General features: G+C 43.4%; 1 protein-coding gene across 1 annotated transcript in view; it reads right to left on the bottom strand.

Moving 5' to 3' along the window:
- The window catches only part of LOC106607256 (gap junction gamma-1 protein), a 56375-nt gene extending 39487 nt beyond the window's left edge, over positions 1-16888 (bottom strand). The window contains exon 1 of the mRNA XM_045720601.1: positions 15749-16888. The gene's annotated coding sequence lies outside the window, so the exon portion shown is untranslated. The remainder of the gene's footprint in view (positions 1-15748) is intronic.
- Between the last annotated feature and the right edge of the window lie 74 nt (positions 16889-16962).

Below are 16962 nucleotides of genomic sequence, written 5' to 3'. Positions count from 1 at the left end.
CTCTCTGCTTCACCCTCTCCAAGTGCTAGACCTTCTCTCAGTCTGGCCGGTAAAATCTTCAGCTTCTACGGGGCTCCCGAGTGGCGCAGTGGTCTATGGCACTGCATTTCAGTGCTAGAGGTGTCACTACAGACCCAGGTTTGATTCCAGGCTGTATCAGAACTGGCTGTGATTGGGAGTCCCATAGGGCGGTGTACAATTAGCTCAGCGTCGTCTGGGTTTGGCAGGGGTAGGCCGTCATTGTAATTAAGAATTTGTTCTTAACTGACTTACCTAGTTAAATAAAAAAATATATAAAAAAGTGATGCCTCGTGTCCTCTCTGGGACTGTGAGCTATGTGTTCCTGGTGCTTTGACGGGGCAGCCAGAGGCTCTAACCCTGAGCAGACGGCCGTATCGATAAATCCTGTGACTGTCTGGCCATGACTGGGCCAGTGGAACTGGGACAAGGATCTCCCTGGCCATTACACTCTAACACCCCGGCAGAAGTTCTTCTCAAAGGACACCCCACATTACCCCGTAATACCAGCTCTTTAATGACCCACTTTAAGTGGCTAGGAATTTTGATCAAGAACCCAAATCTCTTTAAGAAAAAAAGGATCAACATCATTGAATTTGAGAGATATTCAGTAGAGCTGCCCTATAAACTATAGTGTATCTGTTTCTGATGTGAAAGGGTTCCCTGTTTCAGCAAAGACGAAAACACAACTGTTAGTTAAAGGTAATTGATAGTGGCAAACAGAGTAAACATCCCATAGCTAAGTAAGGGATAAAAAAAAAAAATGGAAAAGTGTAGGACTTCCCCTGGAAAAATATTTTCCCATGGATTTATTTAAGTGAGACGCCTAAGGCCCCCAGAGCCAGATTCCAACACCAACTTATTCAATTGAAACTAATTGAAGCCAAATTCAACAGATGGAGAGCATTATGTTGAACTATGCAATCACATTACCTTCCACAAAAGACTGTGTGCGCCAGGGAGGAGAGAGGAATGGAGTAGAGAGTGGAAGAGTAAGGGAGGAGTAGATTCACTCCCAAAAACAGTAACAAAGTGAATTCACAATATAAATAATCCCTTGTTGACCTAAAAACGGTGTAGGCTAAAGCATAAGAGTATACCATGACTACACCATTGTAGGCCTACTGTTGTACATTGTGCTGCCTCACATCCAAGACCACACACACTGATGCTTATTGTTCAGGCAAGCAGACAGATAAAGTCATGTCTCTGGTTTGTTCATTGCCCATGAAGGTCTTAGTTTCCATGTAATCTCATTGTTGGCGTTCTCCACAGTAACCAATGTTTGAAGGAGAAGCGTGCTCCTTTACAATAATGATAAGAGGCACGCTGGAGGATTACAGACTTGGGCTGAAGAAGCACAGTCCTGGCTCACTATGTGTAGCTCGAACTCCAGTTATTATTCATGTGTGTAGCCTAAGTCTTGCCAGGGCTGCCAGTGACTCCACACACACAAACTGACCGGTTTTCCAGCATTGGTCCCTCACTGGGTCAATAATTGGATGACTTGGGGTGGAGAGTGTAGGGGAGAGGACCGGCTGCTCCAGGAGTCCTCTGATGCCAAGTTCAGTAGACGAGATGAGATCCAGACAACTCCACTGCCCCAGCCAAGGACCCCTACTCAGTCTCTCCCCCATGCCCCACACCATAACATACACTATGTCATTACCACCTTCAGATAGAACACATTCCCCATCAGCCCTTCCTTTGTCGTACTGTAAACACTTGAGTTAAGGCTGTTGATGTAAGAGGCCCTTCCCCGAATCCATGCCCTTCCCATTCGACGGTGGAAACCAAGGTGAGGGGACTACAACAAAACAATTACAAAACATTTCAAAAATCCAAACCTATTTAAAGTTAACCCTTGAGCTCTTCTGTCAAGCTCATCTCAAAATTTAAAAAAAAAGGGTATAATCTCAAAGTTTACTTTGAAGCTATCGCCCATTATTAGCTAGCATCTGCACAGCCCTTTGGGCCATTTTCCTATCTATCTCACCACCAGATAATCGCCAGACCCCGTGGCCATAGAAACCCACTCGTATTACTGTTTAAACATGCCTTGGGGAAAAGAGGGAAAGAGACTGGGGCAGGAGAAGAGACTGTGGGGGGGGGACAGGACCGTCCTGAGAAAGCTAGCTCATGGTGGTGATGTAACAAGGCTGTTGGAAAACGACGAGCGTGCCATTAGTTTGTTTTAAATTCTTGCCCAATCGTTTCATGTTGTTTCAAGCGGCCTCTGTGCGTTGCTGGTGGTAGGCCGACAGGCTGTGCCTGTTCATCCCACTACCATCTAGAAGGCGGTGACAGTACAGATGCATCAAAGCTGGGACTGAGAAACTGGTAGCCTGGAGATAGAAGTTGTTTATCTTAAACAGTCACCACTAGCCGGCCTCCGCCCAGTACCCGGTCCTGAACCTCAGACATTGTCACTAGCCGGCTACCACCCGGTACACTCCCTGCACCTTAGAGACTGCTGCCATATGTACACAGATCCATTGAACACTTTAATAATGTTTACATACTGTTTTACCCACTTCATATGTATATACTGTATTCTAGTCATGGCTCATCCTATATAATATTCTTTATACTCAGGTCCGGAAGCTAATTTCCTGCAATTCTATCCATTTTGCTATGGGGTTTTGTACTGTATTCTCGACAGAGCTCACTCTAATATTTCTACTACTGTACATTGCATTTTAGTTACACTGCTTATTGTATAAATGATTGGAGACAGGCGCAGGAATACGTAATAGGGGGTTTTAATACTCCCCCCAAAAATACAACATGCCATGAAAAGGCACGGGGACGAAGCCCAAAACAAACACGTATACAAAAACACAGGGATGTAACCCAAACAAAAGAGCAAGGTTAAACTTCTAATAAATACACGGGACTAGACCCGTAAAACAATGTACGGGACGAGACCGTAATAACAATTGCACAATACTACACAGGACGAGACCCGTAATAGCAAGTACACAATACACACAGCACGAAAGCCGAAACAACAAAGCACAGGTACTCACAAGACCAACGGACATTGGAACATTAACTGAACACACAATGGCGAACAGAGGGCACATATATACAATTACTAATCAGGGGGAAATAGGAACCAGGTGTGCGTAATTAGACAAGACAGTCCGGGTTTGGTGGTAATGAACCAGTTCAGTGACACCTGGAAGCCGGTGACGTAGAACTCGGGAACTGGTGCACGGAATGAGCAGCAGTACCGGAGGGATCGGTGACAGTACCCCCCACCCCCTGACGCACTGCACTAGCAGCGGGACGACACTGGCCTGAGGGACAACCACAGGGATGAGGTGCGGGTCGGTCAGGGCAGGCAGAGGTTCCGGGTGGAGAGCCAGTTGTAGCTTCAGAGGTAGCGTTGTCAGATGAGATAGTTGCAGCTGCAGAAGTCGCGTCGTCGTTGGACGGGCCAGTTGCAGCTGCCGAAGTTGCGGCAGCGTCGGACTGGCCAGTTACAGCTGCCGGACTGCCAGTTGCCGAAAGTTGCGGCTGCGTCGGACTGGCCAGTTGTCGTGGTTGCGGCTGCGTCGGACTGGACGGTTGCCGAGGTTGCGTCGGACTGGACGGTTGCAGCTGCCGAAGTTGCTGCAGCGGCGAACGGGCCATACCCGCTGTCTCCATTTAGGGTCGGTCAATGTCACGTTGTATAAATGACTGGAGACAGGCGCAGGAATACGTAATAGGGGGTTTTAATACACCACCCAAAAATACAACATGACATGAAAAGGCACAGGGATGAGCCAGTTGCAGCTGACGAAGTTGCGGCGGCATCGGACAGGCCATTCCCGCTGTCTCCATTTAGGGTCGGTTATTCTTTCACGTTGCATAAATGACTGGATACTCACAAGACCAACGGACATTGGAACATTAACTCACTACACAATGGTGAACAGAGGGCACATATATACAATTACTAATCAGGGGAAATAGGAACCAGGTGTGCGTAATTAGACAAGACAGTCCAGGGTTGGTGGTAATGAACCAGTTCAGTGACACCTGGAAGCCGGGGACGTAGAACTCGGGAACTGGTGCACGGAATGAGCAGAACTACCGAAGCAATCCGTGACACTTATACACGCCGCATATTTGTTTATATACTGGATTCTAACATATCTACTAATGTATTGTACATATCATTCTTAGAATATCTTGTGTACATTAATCTGGTGTAGATACATACAGATTCCATTTGGATTACTTTTACAGTGCTATTTGTGTTGTTAATTGGATTAATTCTGACATGTCTTAATTTCTTTCTTTTTACTTTTGGATTATGTGTGTATTGTTTTGTATTGCTCAGTATTGCTGCTCTGTTGTTGCTAGAAACACAAGCAGTTCCCTGCACCTGCGATAACATCTGCAAATCTGTGTACCCGACCAATAATCTTTGATTTGATTTGTTCCATGATCTGTTATTGAAGGTTATTATCTTGGAGGGGCCTGACAACTGATTGACAGCTTGAAGAGAATAGGTCAATGAGTGATAAAGAGAGGCCTAGATTAGGGCAATGTTAAACTATTGTTTCTACTGTGATAGCCTTAAACGCAACCCATAGCTAAGACTGACCTCCCTTTCTCTCTCTGCCTCAACTCAGATCATGGAGACAGCATCAATCAGGAAGGGCTTTCAGTGTAGCCTTCCATATGTAGTTGGTGCTGACTCCCTAGAGTTTGAAGAGGAGAGAAAGGGATTAATGCAGAAGAGTGACTAAACCCCCAAAAGTGAAGTGAGAGGACTGAAGAGGAGGACAGAAAAGACGGTCTTCGAGTCATTTTCTAACTGACCCACCCCACCACAGCGAGTCAGACCAGTAAAATATGCATGCTTACAAAGCTAATGGCATATCAGCATATAGATGTAGCCTATTTCAGGGAGAAGAGTTGTGGAGAACGTCAGTTTGGTGATTTGTCTGTGATCTGATCACAGTATAAACAGATCAATCCCTTGTCTCATTGATTGGACTCCAGGTTAGCTGACTCCAGACTCCAATTAGCTTTTGGAGAAGTCATTAGCCTAGGGGTTCACATACTTTTACAACCTACACTGTGAATGTTTAAACGATGTATTCAATGTAGACAAGAAAAATACAATAATTAGTGTATTATTAGCTTAAGCACACTGTTTGTCTATTTTTGTGACTTAGATGAAGATCAGATCAAATTTTATGACCAATTTATGCAGAAATCCAGGTAATTCCAAAGGGTTCATATACTTTTTCTTGCCACTGTAGCTAAAAATAACCTAGTGCCAGCTTGTCTCTCTATCTCTGGCATTTTGGTCGTGTGTACTGCAGACCCTTAAAGATGCTCAATTGACCGAAAGGATTCTCTTGGGCAACTCAGAGTTGCAAGACCCTTGGTTTCAGACTAGACATTTACAGTGTATGTTTTCCGCTGCTCATTCACATCTATTCATGGTAAGATCATTATGTCAGATTTGACATAGACTTGACACAAATTAATACTGTGAATAAGCAAAACAATTTTGGCCTTGAGTGCTTCTGTCAAGCCCATAATTTCTCTCTCTTTTGTTGTTGAAATCTCCAAGCGTTAGCTCTGAAGCTATTCCCCGAGTAGCATGTAGCATCTGTGCAGCCCTTTGGGCCTTTTCCTGTCTATCACACCACCAGATAATCGCCAGACCCCATGGCCATGGAAACCCATTCATGTATGAATGTTACTTTGGTGAAAAATGACTTGGGGAAAAAGAGGGAAAGAGATTGGGGGAGGAGAAGAGACTGCGGGCCGGAGGGGGGAAGAGGACAGGATCGTCCTGAGAGAGCTAGCTCATGGTGGGGATGTAACAAGGCTGTTGGAAAACAACGAGCGTGCCATTACTTTTTTTGCGGTTGTTTTCAATTATTGCCCAATCGTTTCATGTTGTTGTCAACCTGCCTCTGTGCGTAGCTGACGGCTGTGTCTGTTTGTTTGTTTGTTCCATAAATCTGTTTAGATGAAAGGTCATTATCTGACAGGGGCCTGACAACTGACTGACAGCTGATTTGAAGAGAATAGGTCAATGAGTGATAAAGAGATGCCTAGATTAGGGCAATGTTACTGTGACAGCCTTAAATGTAACCCATAGCTAAGACCCTTCAAATTGACCTCCCCTTCTCTCTCTGCCTCAACTCAGATCATGGAGTAGTTCCATAAGTAGTTGGTGCTGACTCCCTAGAGTTTGATGAGGAGAGAAAAGGGTTTATGCAGAAGAGTGACTAAACCAGACAAGTTGAGCGAAAGGACAGAAGTGGACAGAAGAGTAGGGTCAAAACAGCCAGCTTCAGTCAGCTGTTCTAGCACACTCTACTGGTCTTTTTCAGTCATTTAGAAAGTCCTAGAATTATTTGAGTTCTTATTGTTCAAGGTCACGCTACTCGTTCTCCTGCATGAGGTCACATACCTTTGCAGTTTGGTTGTTTTATTGTGACTGCAGCTTAACGCAAGTGCCAAGAGATCTTTATGTCTTGTGGGTTTGGAGCCAAGTAGCGTCTGTTGTCAATAATTATATTGTGTTGAGCTTGTTAGTTAGCTCGCACTCCCATTTGCGTTAGTGCTAGCATTAGAATTTGTATTCAGAATGCATTAGGATTTAGCATGCTTATTAGCCATTAGCAATTTGTTTGCATTTCTCATGCATGGTGACAGGCTATATTATTAGTGTATATTGCTCATGCTATAATTCAGCAATAAGGCCAGAGGGGTTGTGGTGTATGGCCAATATACCATGGATAATGGCTGTTCTTATGCACGACGCAATGCAGAGTTCCTGGATACAGCCCTTAGCCGTGGTATATTGGCCATATACCACAACCCCCCGAGGTGCCTTATTGCTATTATAAACGGGTTACCAACGTAATTAGACCAGTAAATCGTACGTTTGTGTAATACCTTAAGTCTGATATACCACGGATTTCAGCCAATCAGCATTCAGGGCTTGAACCACCCGGTTAATAATCTGTGTTATATTCTAATTATATTCTGTAGACATTTCTACATTGCTGTATTTGCTATATATTTGTTTATGTACAGGACCTCTAGTTTATGGGGCCTGTTTACTAGTTAATTTCTGTTAGGCCTTATTACAGTGTTGTACGCTAGCTTGTACTTTCATGTCACGCATATTATATCAGTGCTACAGCCTAAATGTATTTATTCTTTCTTTTCAGAACCACAATCATTTTCAGACACAATTCATGTCCGTTCTCACTGGATGAGAACCAAGGGTGGTCAGATGTGTGTATGAATGTGGACATCTCCTTCCGTTAAACTCCCCTGAACCTGGACATCCGCCTCATCCTTGTTCTTAAGGCCGGTGGCGGGTTGCTTCCGGCCTTAAACCAGCACCTAAGGTTTCTTTTTGCATTCATGGTCCTTCGATTCTCTACAACCCTACCCATATCTTTCAAGTGTAACATAGTCATTTTCTAACTGACCCACCCCACCACAGTGAGTCAGGCCAGTAAAATATGCATGCTTACAAAGCTAATGGCATATCAGCATATAGATGTAGCCTATTTCAGGGAGAAGAGTTGTGGAGAACGTCAGTTCGGTGATTTGTCTGTGATCTGATCACAGTGTAAATGGAGAAATCCCTCTTGAATATTTCAGCCCATTGGAGAATATTTACCTGTTTGATCAGATCTTGCAAGTGAAGGACTACTGTAATGCTTGACTGAGCATGATTGTTCGACCATTTAACATAAATTACCATCTCTGATATCATCTTGCAGATCTATCCACCTGTTTGCCTATCCACCATATGGAGTTTGGATGGACAGCTACATGACCAAAGGCAGTGGGATGTCTCAGAAAAATAACCCTTCCTGCACATGTAGCAGTGGCTAAAAATAACCCAGTGCCAGATTGTCTCTCTATCTCTTCCATTTTGGTCGTGTGTACTGCAGACCCTTAAAGATGCTCAAATGACCGGAAGGATTCTCTTGGACAACTCAGAGTTGCAAGACCCTTGGTTTCAGACTAGACATTTATAGTGTCTGTTTTCCGCTGCTCATTCACATCTATTCGTTGTAAGATCATTATGTCAGATTTGACATAAATGAATACTGTGAATAAGCAAAAAAAACTTCTGTCAGCAAAGAAGCAAACAAAATGTCTCCCTTTCCCTCTCTCTCTCTCTCTCTCTCTCTCTCTCTCTCTGTGCCTTTCCTCCCCTCTCTGTATAGCTGTGTCTGGCTGCCAGGGAGTAACAGGTTGTCTCTGCTGCGGTGGCCCCTGAGCTTGGCTGTTGTGTTCAGCTCTCCTCTCCTGGTGACGAGGACACAGAGAGACAGAGCCCATGCAGCCACGTCTGGCCCAGCTAAAGCAATGGGGCATGAGCAGTGAGCGCTGCTGGACAAATCCGCACAGCACTGTGACACAGATCCCCTATTGGATTCTTATTGACGACCACATCAGTATCTGCGCCCTGCAGATGACCCTTGCGTGTGCTGATATTGTGTGTGTATGTTTGTGTGTGAAAGGGCTTTCTCTGTGTGTTCCACCACAGCAGAGACAACCTGCTGATAATTTGTCACAGTGTGTCACAGCGTGTTTCACCTTAGTATCACACTGTGTGTGTGTGTGTGCTAGTCTAGAGCTACTTATTAGCCACAGAGCTTAGAACTCAGGCAGGCGAAAAAAGGCTTTGGTTTAAGGAGCCAAAATACAGTATCGCAATATAATACGATTCAAGCAGCACCTAGTATGCGGTTATGTTTGAACAGTGTAACTGTGCATCCTCCGTCCTGATTATATTTCACCCTAGCAACAGCTGCACCTCACACGCAAACGTCCACACACACGACACACATAGATCTCAGTTTCATTGAGTGAATGACAAGCGCCTCTGTGTTTAAAGTACATTCCTTTCTACTGTGTGTAGTGCAGCCAGCCTTTAGCTTTGCGGCTCCACCCCTTTAGTGACTTGCGGGCGGGAGTCATGAGACCTGTCGCCACGCGTTACGGCCCGTGCCGTCTCCTCCACGCTTGTATGTAAATGCATCACGGCGTCCTGACACATGAGACTGAGAAATCCGTGTGAATATGTATGTCCCACGATGAACGGCGCGTAAACGTCTCTGTGTGTATGAGCAGTGTGTGAATCTGTGTGTGTTTGAGACGGTGTGCGTGTGTGAATCTGTGAGGTTGTGTGAGAGACGGTGTGTGTGTGTGAGAGAGAGAGAGAGAGAGAGAGACGCTGTGTGTGTGTTACACGAGGCACATGTGTCTGAGCGGATCCCCGTGCTCAGCAGTGACATTCCCAGTAGGAAGGAGTCTCATGGCTGTACGCATTTTGCTGTGCTGCTCACCTCCCCTCAGGAGCACACACTGAGGTAAACCAGACATCACAGTCTGTACACACACACACACACACACGCGCACACACGCACAGATGCTCGCACGCACAGATGCACACACGCCCACATGCACACACAGACATTTTCCTTTGCATTACAGACCTTTATAACACTGATATACAGTTTCTGACGTCTGGTCTGACGAACATTCATGGCTCTATATAAGCCCATCTACAAGTCTTCAATATCTGAGGGGTGGTGCAAGTAAATTAACAAATGACAGTTTACTTTTTTCCCCCGAAAAATTACCCTGATAAATATGGTGTATGAATCGTAACGATACAGATTCTCTTAGTTAGAAAAGTGAGCAATTTCTGTTGCTTAACAAAATGACAGACTCATCGTTACACGTGGAATGCCAACTACGGACATTTGTGTTTTAAGGGGGGGGGGGCAGGGGTGACTGCAGGGGATATTCTCCTCAGACTGACGTCAAGTCATCATGAGTCATGAGGACAAGGACACGATCTCTCCCCACTGCTCACTGTGTAGTTTTGTTGGAATGTTCGGAAGGGTTGGGATAAAGCCGAAGTCAAATTTCAGTCGGACCGTTTGTGTACGATTGCCAAATAAAGTGATGTTAATCTTGTGTTTTGGACTACAGCCACCCCACCACGTTTCTGTGTCAGTGTTAAGAACAAGCAAGAACAAAGAAAGTGTGTAGTTGGAGTGCACACTCATTAATCTTACACATTAATTGGAAGGGAAAAAAATGCATTTTTAGTTTAAAAAAAACAGCAAGGTCAAAGTCTTTCTCAAGAAAGGCACTTTCCTTTAACACACTCCCCACACGCATTTCAAAATCCTCTACTCGCTTCCTTAACACACACACACAGTATGACCTTCCGTCAGTGGATAGAGGAATGCTTTGTGTCACAAAATGGTGGTCAAGTGTTCAATGAATCATATCAATATCTTACTGAAATTGAAACAGTTCTAAGAGACTAGCAAAATTCATCATCCAGAGCAAAACAGTTTCACAAGACCAGCTCAATCCATAGCCAAGATGTTCATATCATAACTGTTCCACAAGATAAACCAGATTAAAACCCAGAGACATTTCCTTACCTTTACTTAACTAGGCAGGTCAGTTATACAGGGCCCCCCCACCAAAAAAAGAACATACAGTGGGGAAAAAAATATTTGATCCCCTGCTGATTTTGTACGTTTGCCGACTTACAAAGAAATGATCAGTCTATAATTTTAATGGTAGGTTTATATGAACAGTGAGAGACAGAATAACAACAAAAATATCAGAAAAACGCATGTCAAAAATGTTATAAATGATTTCCATTTTAATGAGGGAAATAAGTATTTGACCCCTCTGCAAAACATGACTTAGTACTTGGTGGCAAAACCCTTGTTGGCAATCACAGAGCTCATACGTTTCTTGTAGTTGGCCACCAGGTTTGCACACATCTCAGAAGGGATTTTGTCCCACTCCTCTTTGAAGATCTTCTCCAAGTCATTAAGGTTTTGAGGCTGACGTTTGGCAACTCGAATCTTCAGCTCCCTCCACAGATTTTCTATGGGATTAAGGTCTGGAGACTGACTAGGCCACTCCAGGACCTTAATGTGCTTCTTCTTGAGCTACTCCTTTGTTGCCTTGGCCGTGTGTTTTGGGTCATTGTCATGCTGGAATACCCATCCATGACCCATTTTCAATGCCCTGGCTGAGGGAAGGAGGTTCTCACCCAAGATTTGACAGTACATGGCCCTGTCAAATGATGCGGTGAAGTTGTCCTGTCCCCTTAGCAGAAAAACACCCGCAAAGCATAATGTTTCCACCTCCATGTTTGACGGTGGAGATGGTGTTCTTGGGGTCATAGGCAGCATTCCTCCTCCTCCAAACACGGCGAGTTGAGTTGATGCCAAAGAACTCCATTTTGGTCTCATCTGACCACAACACCTTCACCAGTTGTCCTCTGAATCATTTAGATGTTCATTGGCAAACTTCAGACGGGCATGTATATGTATTCTTGAGCAGGAGGACCTTGCGGGCGCTGCAGGATTTCAGTCCTTCACGGTGTAGTGTGTTACCAATTGTTTTCTTGGTGACTATGGTCCCAGCTGCCTTGAGACCATTGACAAGATCCTCCCGTGTAGTTCTGGGCTGATTCCTCACCGTTCTCATGATCATTGCAACCCCACGAGGTGAGATCTTGCATGGAGCCCCAGGCCGAGGGATATTGACAGTTCATTTGTGTTTCTTCCATTTGCGAATAATCGCACCAACTTTTGTCATCTTCTCACCAAGCTGCTTGGCGATGGTCTTGTAGCCCATTCCAGCCTTGTGTAGGTCTACAATCTTGTCCCTGACATCCTTGGAGAGCTCTTTGGTCTTGGCCATGGTGGAGAGTTTGGAATTTGATTGATTGATTGCTTCTGTGGACATGTGTCTTTTTTACAGGTAACAAGCTGCGGTTAGGAGCACTCCCTTTAAGAGTGTGCTCCTAATCTCAGCTCGTTACCTGTATAAAAGACACCTGGGAGCCAGAAATCTTTCTGATTGAGATGGGCTCAAATACTTATTTCCCTCATTAAAATGCAAATCAATTTATAACATTTTTGACGTGTTTTTTTTATATTTTTGTTGTTATTCTGTCTCTCACTGTTCAAATAAATCTACCATTAAAATTATAGACTGATCCTTTCTTTATCAGTGGGCAAACATACAAAATCAGCAGGGGATCAAATACTTTTTCCCCCTACTGTATGTTATTCAAATTTTGCCAAAACTGGATACCAGACCAAGACTGTTAGTTCCACACAACAAACCCAATTTACAACAACCATTTACACTATTTGATGAAACAGGCCCCTTATTTGTACTTCAAGATTATTCTCAGTTTTTTGTTTTTGACAAGTCTAAAAGCACTAGCCAAGAGGAAAATGGAGGGAATCTAAAGCGTTTGCATTTCAGACACAAAGCCTCAGTCTTCTCTGTCTGTGTGCTGTGTGACCAGGGTTAAATCTGAGGTGTGTTTACATCCGCTAAACTGGATATACACATAACGCCTAGGCATTTCAGTTCTTGTGCCATACAGCTAGAAAATTGGACGGAGACTGAGGAGCCCTCTACAATGACATTCACTATTTAAAGAAGGTGGATTTCAAATCCTTTTCTGAAAGAGCACACTACATTTTCAGGACATATTTTGCAAGATACAGTCCGTCGGCGTACACCATTATTCAGACCTAGACCATTTTGAGGTCCATGATTAGCCTACTATTTTACAACAGCTATGATGTATTTTACATTCTACACTATTACTCAAGGGGAGACGAATCCCTCTCTTCTACCACCTAGCAGACTCTAATATCCACGATTTATTCCATTGGTTTATCCCATTCTTTTTCATTCTCTACAGTATAAGTCTGGCCCAGTGGTTTCCCCCAACAGATGATTGAACAGAGAGCAATGTGTGTGTTTTGAATGGAAATAGAAGAACACATCAGTCATGATAATAAAGAACTGATGGGGGGATGGTGTTCATTTGTCTGCTGCCACGGAGAATCTGCTACTCATCCCCCTCTCAGCACTGGGGCCAGGGAGGCTGGTCTCCCTGCTGACCCCCCTCCCTCATCCCTACAGTGGTCGGGTCTCCCACACACTCTCCAGGGACTAAAATGAGAGCTCAGGATTAAGGGGGCTGGTCCAGGGGTTGTAGAGGGGGACAGAGATAGACTGCCTAAAAAATGTGTACCACAGTCCCATGGTGGAAATGAAGAGAAAGGTCAAAACACACCTAGTAAATCTAAAAAGCAGAGAGGAGGACAGGAAGAGATTGGGGAATAAGGGGCAAATGGGGGGATGACTCAATGGTCATCTCACCAAAGAGGAGACACAGAATAAATACATATCTTCCATATTTAATACAAACCAATAAGTAGGATTCATGACTAGAGCTTTTTCTGTGCTATGTAAAATGTATCTGCATTTTGTAGACAGACATTGTATTGTGTTCCTGCAGCTTGGTGCAAAGTCATTTCTAACACATTGAAGTCAATCCTAGTCTGTCAGTGTTAGATACTACACAGAAACCGGATGTATACTGAACCAAAATATAAAACGCAACATGCAACAATTTCAAAGATTTTACTGAGTTACAGTTCATATAAGGAAATCAGTCAATCTAAATAAATAAATTAGGCCCTAAATCTATGGATTTCACATGACTGGGAATACAGATATGAATTTGTTGGTCACAAATACAGTACCTTAAAAAAAAAGTAGGGGTGGATCAGAAAACCAGTCAGTATCTGGTGTGACTACCATTTGCCTCACGCGACACATCTCCTTCTCATAGAGTTGATGAGGCTGTTGATTGTGGTCGGTGGAATGTTGTCCCACTCCTCTTCAATGGCTGTGTGAAGTTGCTGGATACTGGCGGGAACTGGAAAGCGCTGTCATACACGTCGATCCAGAGCACTCCAAACATGCTTAATGGGTGACGTGTCTGGTGAGTATGCAATCCATGGAAGAACTGGGACATTTTCAGCTTCCAGGTATTGGGTACAGATCCTTGCAACATGGGGCTGTGCATTATCATGCTGAAACATGAGGTGATGGCGGTGGATGAATGGCATGACAATGGGCCTCAGGAACTCGTCTGTGCATTCAAATTGCCATTGATAAAATGCAATTGTGTTCATTGTCTGTAGCATGGGGCACTCTGTTCAGAAAGGTTTGTCATCAGCAAACCTCTCGCCCCCACACAACACCATACACGTGGTCTGCGGTTGTGAGGCCGGTTGGACGTAATACCAAATTCTATAAAACAACGTTGGTAGAGAAATTAACATTAAATTATTTGGCAACAGCTTTGGTTGACATTCAGCATGCCAATTGCACGCTCCCTCAAAACTTGATACATCTGTGGCATTGTGTTGCGTGACAAAACTGCACATTTTAGAGTGTCCTATTGTTCCCAACACAAGGTGCACCTGTGTAACGATCATGCTGTTCAAATCAGTTTCTTGGCAAAGGAGAAATGCTCATTAACAGTTGGACAACATTTGAGAGAAATAAGCTTTTGTGTGTATGGAACATTTCTGCGATCTTTTATTTCAGCTCATGATACATGGGACCAACACTTTACATGTTGCGTTTATATTTTTGTTCAGTGTATATTTAAAGTGCATACAGGATAACGGAACAGGAACTAATTACAGTAACATAAGAATGGAATATCCAGGCTATGTCTGGCGTTAACCATATTAAGTGATGGGAGTGCCTCTGACTGAACCAGTTACAGATCAATTAAACATATCCAGGGAGAGGGAAGTTGTTCAAAATGAATACTTGCATGGATTAGAGAATCAGGTGGTTAATAAAGCAACACCCAGAGAATGGAGAGAAACGGAATAGCTGGCTATGGGAAGGAGGGCCATTTCTGAAAATCAGAGTATAGCTTCTTCCACTGTCTACGACTCACTTTTGCTCCTTTAATAAAAATGTATAATAATTGAATTGTTATATAATACTAACGTCATAACAAAGTAAAGGATAAATAATGTTTAATGTTACCATATTCGCATGAGACAAAAACACATAATTAAGATATTCTGAATAGCCTAACAACCTTTCCAAAAAAAATAAAAAGGTATATGTACATCTTGACAACTACATTTCCTTTGTGTATTGTCTTATTGTGCAAAGGCGCACAGTAGTAAACACCAAACACTATGAACAGTAGCTAACGCTCCAGAGCCTATTGTCCCCAACTCATTGACTGTGGCTAAGGAACGCTTGCTAATCCCATTCATTGAGCGCACTGCACATTATCGTTAATAAATCTATGGAGTAGCCAAGCATTAGTTCCTAAAGGCTATATACATTTAAATGAATGCATACTAAAAAAGATCATCATCCAACATAACTGTCAATATACTGTAACAAAGGCTAATGAAGCGCTTATTATCATGTAAACCAATACACTCATTTTAAATAACCATATATACAATTAACCAGTGGTAGACTATTCATTTGAGATGGGCAAACGGATTGCACGCACACAATAGATTGACGTCGCGCAATCCGCCTCTCCAATCACATGTGCATGCCGGTGTGGTCGGCTGAGAGTTGCCCTCCTGGTGATACTAAGGTACAGTAGGCCTGTAGGCAACATAACGGTGAAACAGGCAATGCAAAATGTATATCACAAATTATGAAGAAAAAAAATAGACCATGCAAAAATGAGCGTTCGATTTGCCATTGTTGCAAAGGCGCATTAGTTACCCAAGGCTAACCAACACGCACTACGGAACACAACCTCGTGCAGACAATGAATAGGCAAATAAAGAGCAGTATCATTATTGAATAGGGAGGAAATTCTTACCGCTATGCGAGTCTGTGAAGATGCTTTAATATAGATACGGTGTTCCCGTGAAATTAGTTGTCGGTTCTGGCTTTACAGACAGTCCAAAATTGAATTTGTCGGTGTTGATATGGTTGGCTCCAATTCTCAAGAGAACTTGAAGAGTATCTCATCACATCAGGGAAAGCTTGTGCATTCTTTGTCCATGTTCCTCGGATAACTAGTATTATCTCGTGATACAAGTACGTCGATTAAAGCGAAGTTCTCTGCTGCGTAAAATGCATGCCAAAATCCCAATGAGCGCATTCCAGAACAGTCTTGTCATTTTGGTAGCCTATTATTGTCGGGTCTAAAGGCTTCTTTGCATATGGAACAGTAGCATCATCTTCTCAGAAAAATTGACAGCAATCGTTATTTTGTTCATGTCTGTCGCAATTGCCGCAATTCTAAATTTCGAACAAAGCCATGAATCGCTCACATCTTATTGTTCCTTCTTGGGTTGGTTCATCGTCGGAAAACCAGAGAGTTGATGTCTTGTGCAAGTGATTTCAACTGGTCTAATCCACCTCAATCCGACAGTGACTTCTCCTCACGTATTTATTATGGCAGACGAACGTTTGTTTACCATTTGGCATGGCATAGTCGCTGACTAGACTTCGAGGTGACACGTTTTGGTTGAAGATACGATGACACCGGAGAGTGACAGCTCGATTTTCTGTCAGAAGCGCAGTGATGTCGATGTGATGCGAAAGAACGGTGGGATGTTGCGCATCTTTGACAGTGCGCGTGCCCGTCAGTTTACACATCTTGGATTTTACACATTTTGGAACTCATCATACAGAACATCGCCGCACATTGCGGAGCCAATTCCTTTGCATTAACAGATAACGATTTAAACATATGAGCTATATCTGGGGGAGGGAACATTTCAATTGAACAAATTCAGTTGTGTAAAACTTAATTACCTTACCTTGAACTGTCTGCAGAATTAGATGTGCATAAAAACAAGGTGAACAATATTGTCATAACCTGTAGGCTATTTCTTCTCCAAATGAACTGTTAGATTTTATGTTAGAGTAACCTAATCCCCATCTAATTCCCTATGAACTCATAAACCCATAGAATGTTAACATTGCCTCAATGGCCAATTAAAAATGGAATTGACTGTACTTACCCTAAAAATGCCTGATGTAAGATTTACGTTTCTTATGAAAGGAGCTGTTGCGCTGACACGT

This window comes from Salmo salar, chromosome ssa06 (genome assembly GCF_905237065.1).
Source record: "Salmo salar chromosome ssa06, Ssal_v3.1, whole genome shotgun sequence".
Taxonomy (NCBI): Eukaryota; Metazoa; Chordata; class Actinopteri; order Salmoniformes; family Salmonidae; genus Salmo; species Salmo salar.
This window is presented reverse-complemented; position numbering and strand designations above follow the sequence as displayed.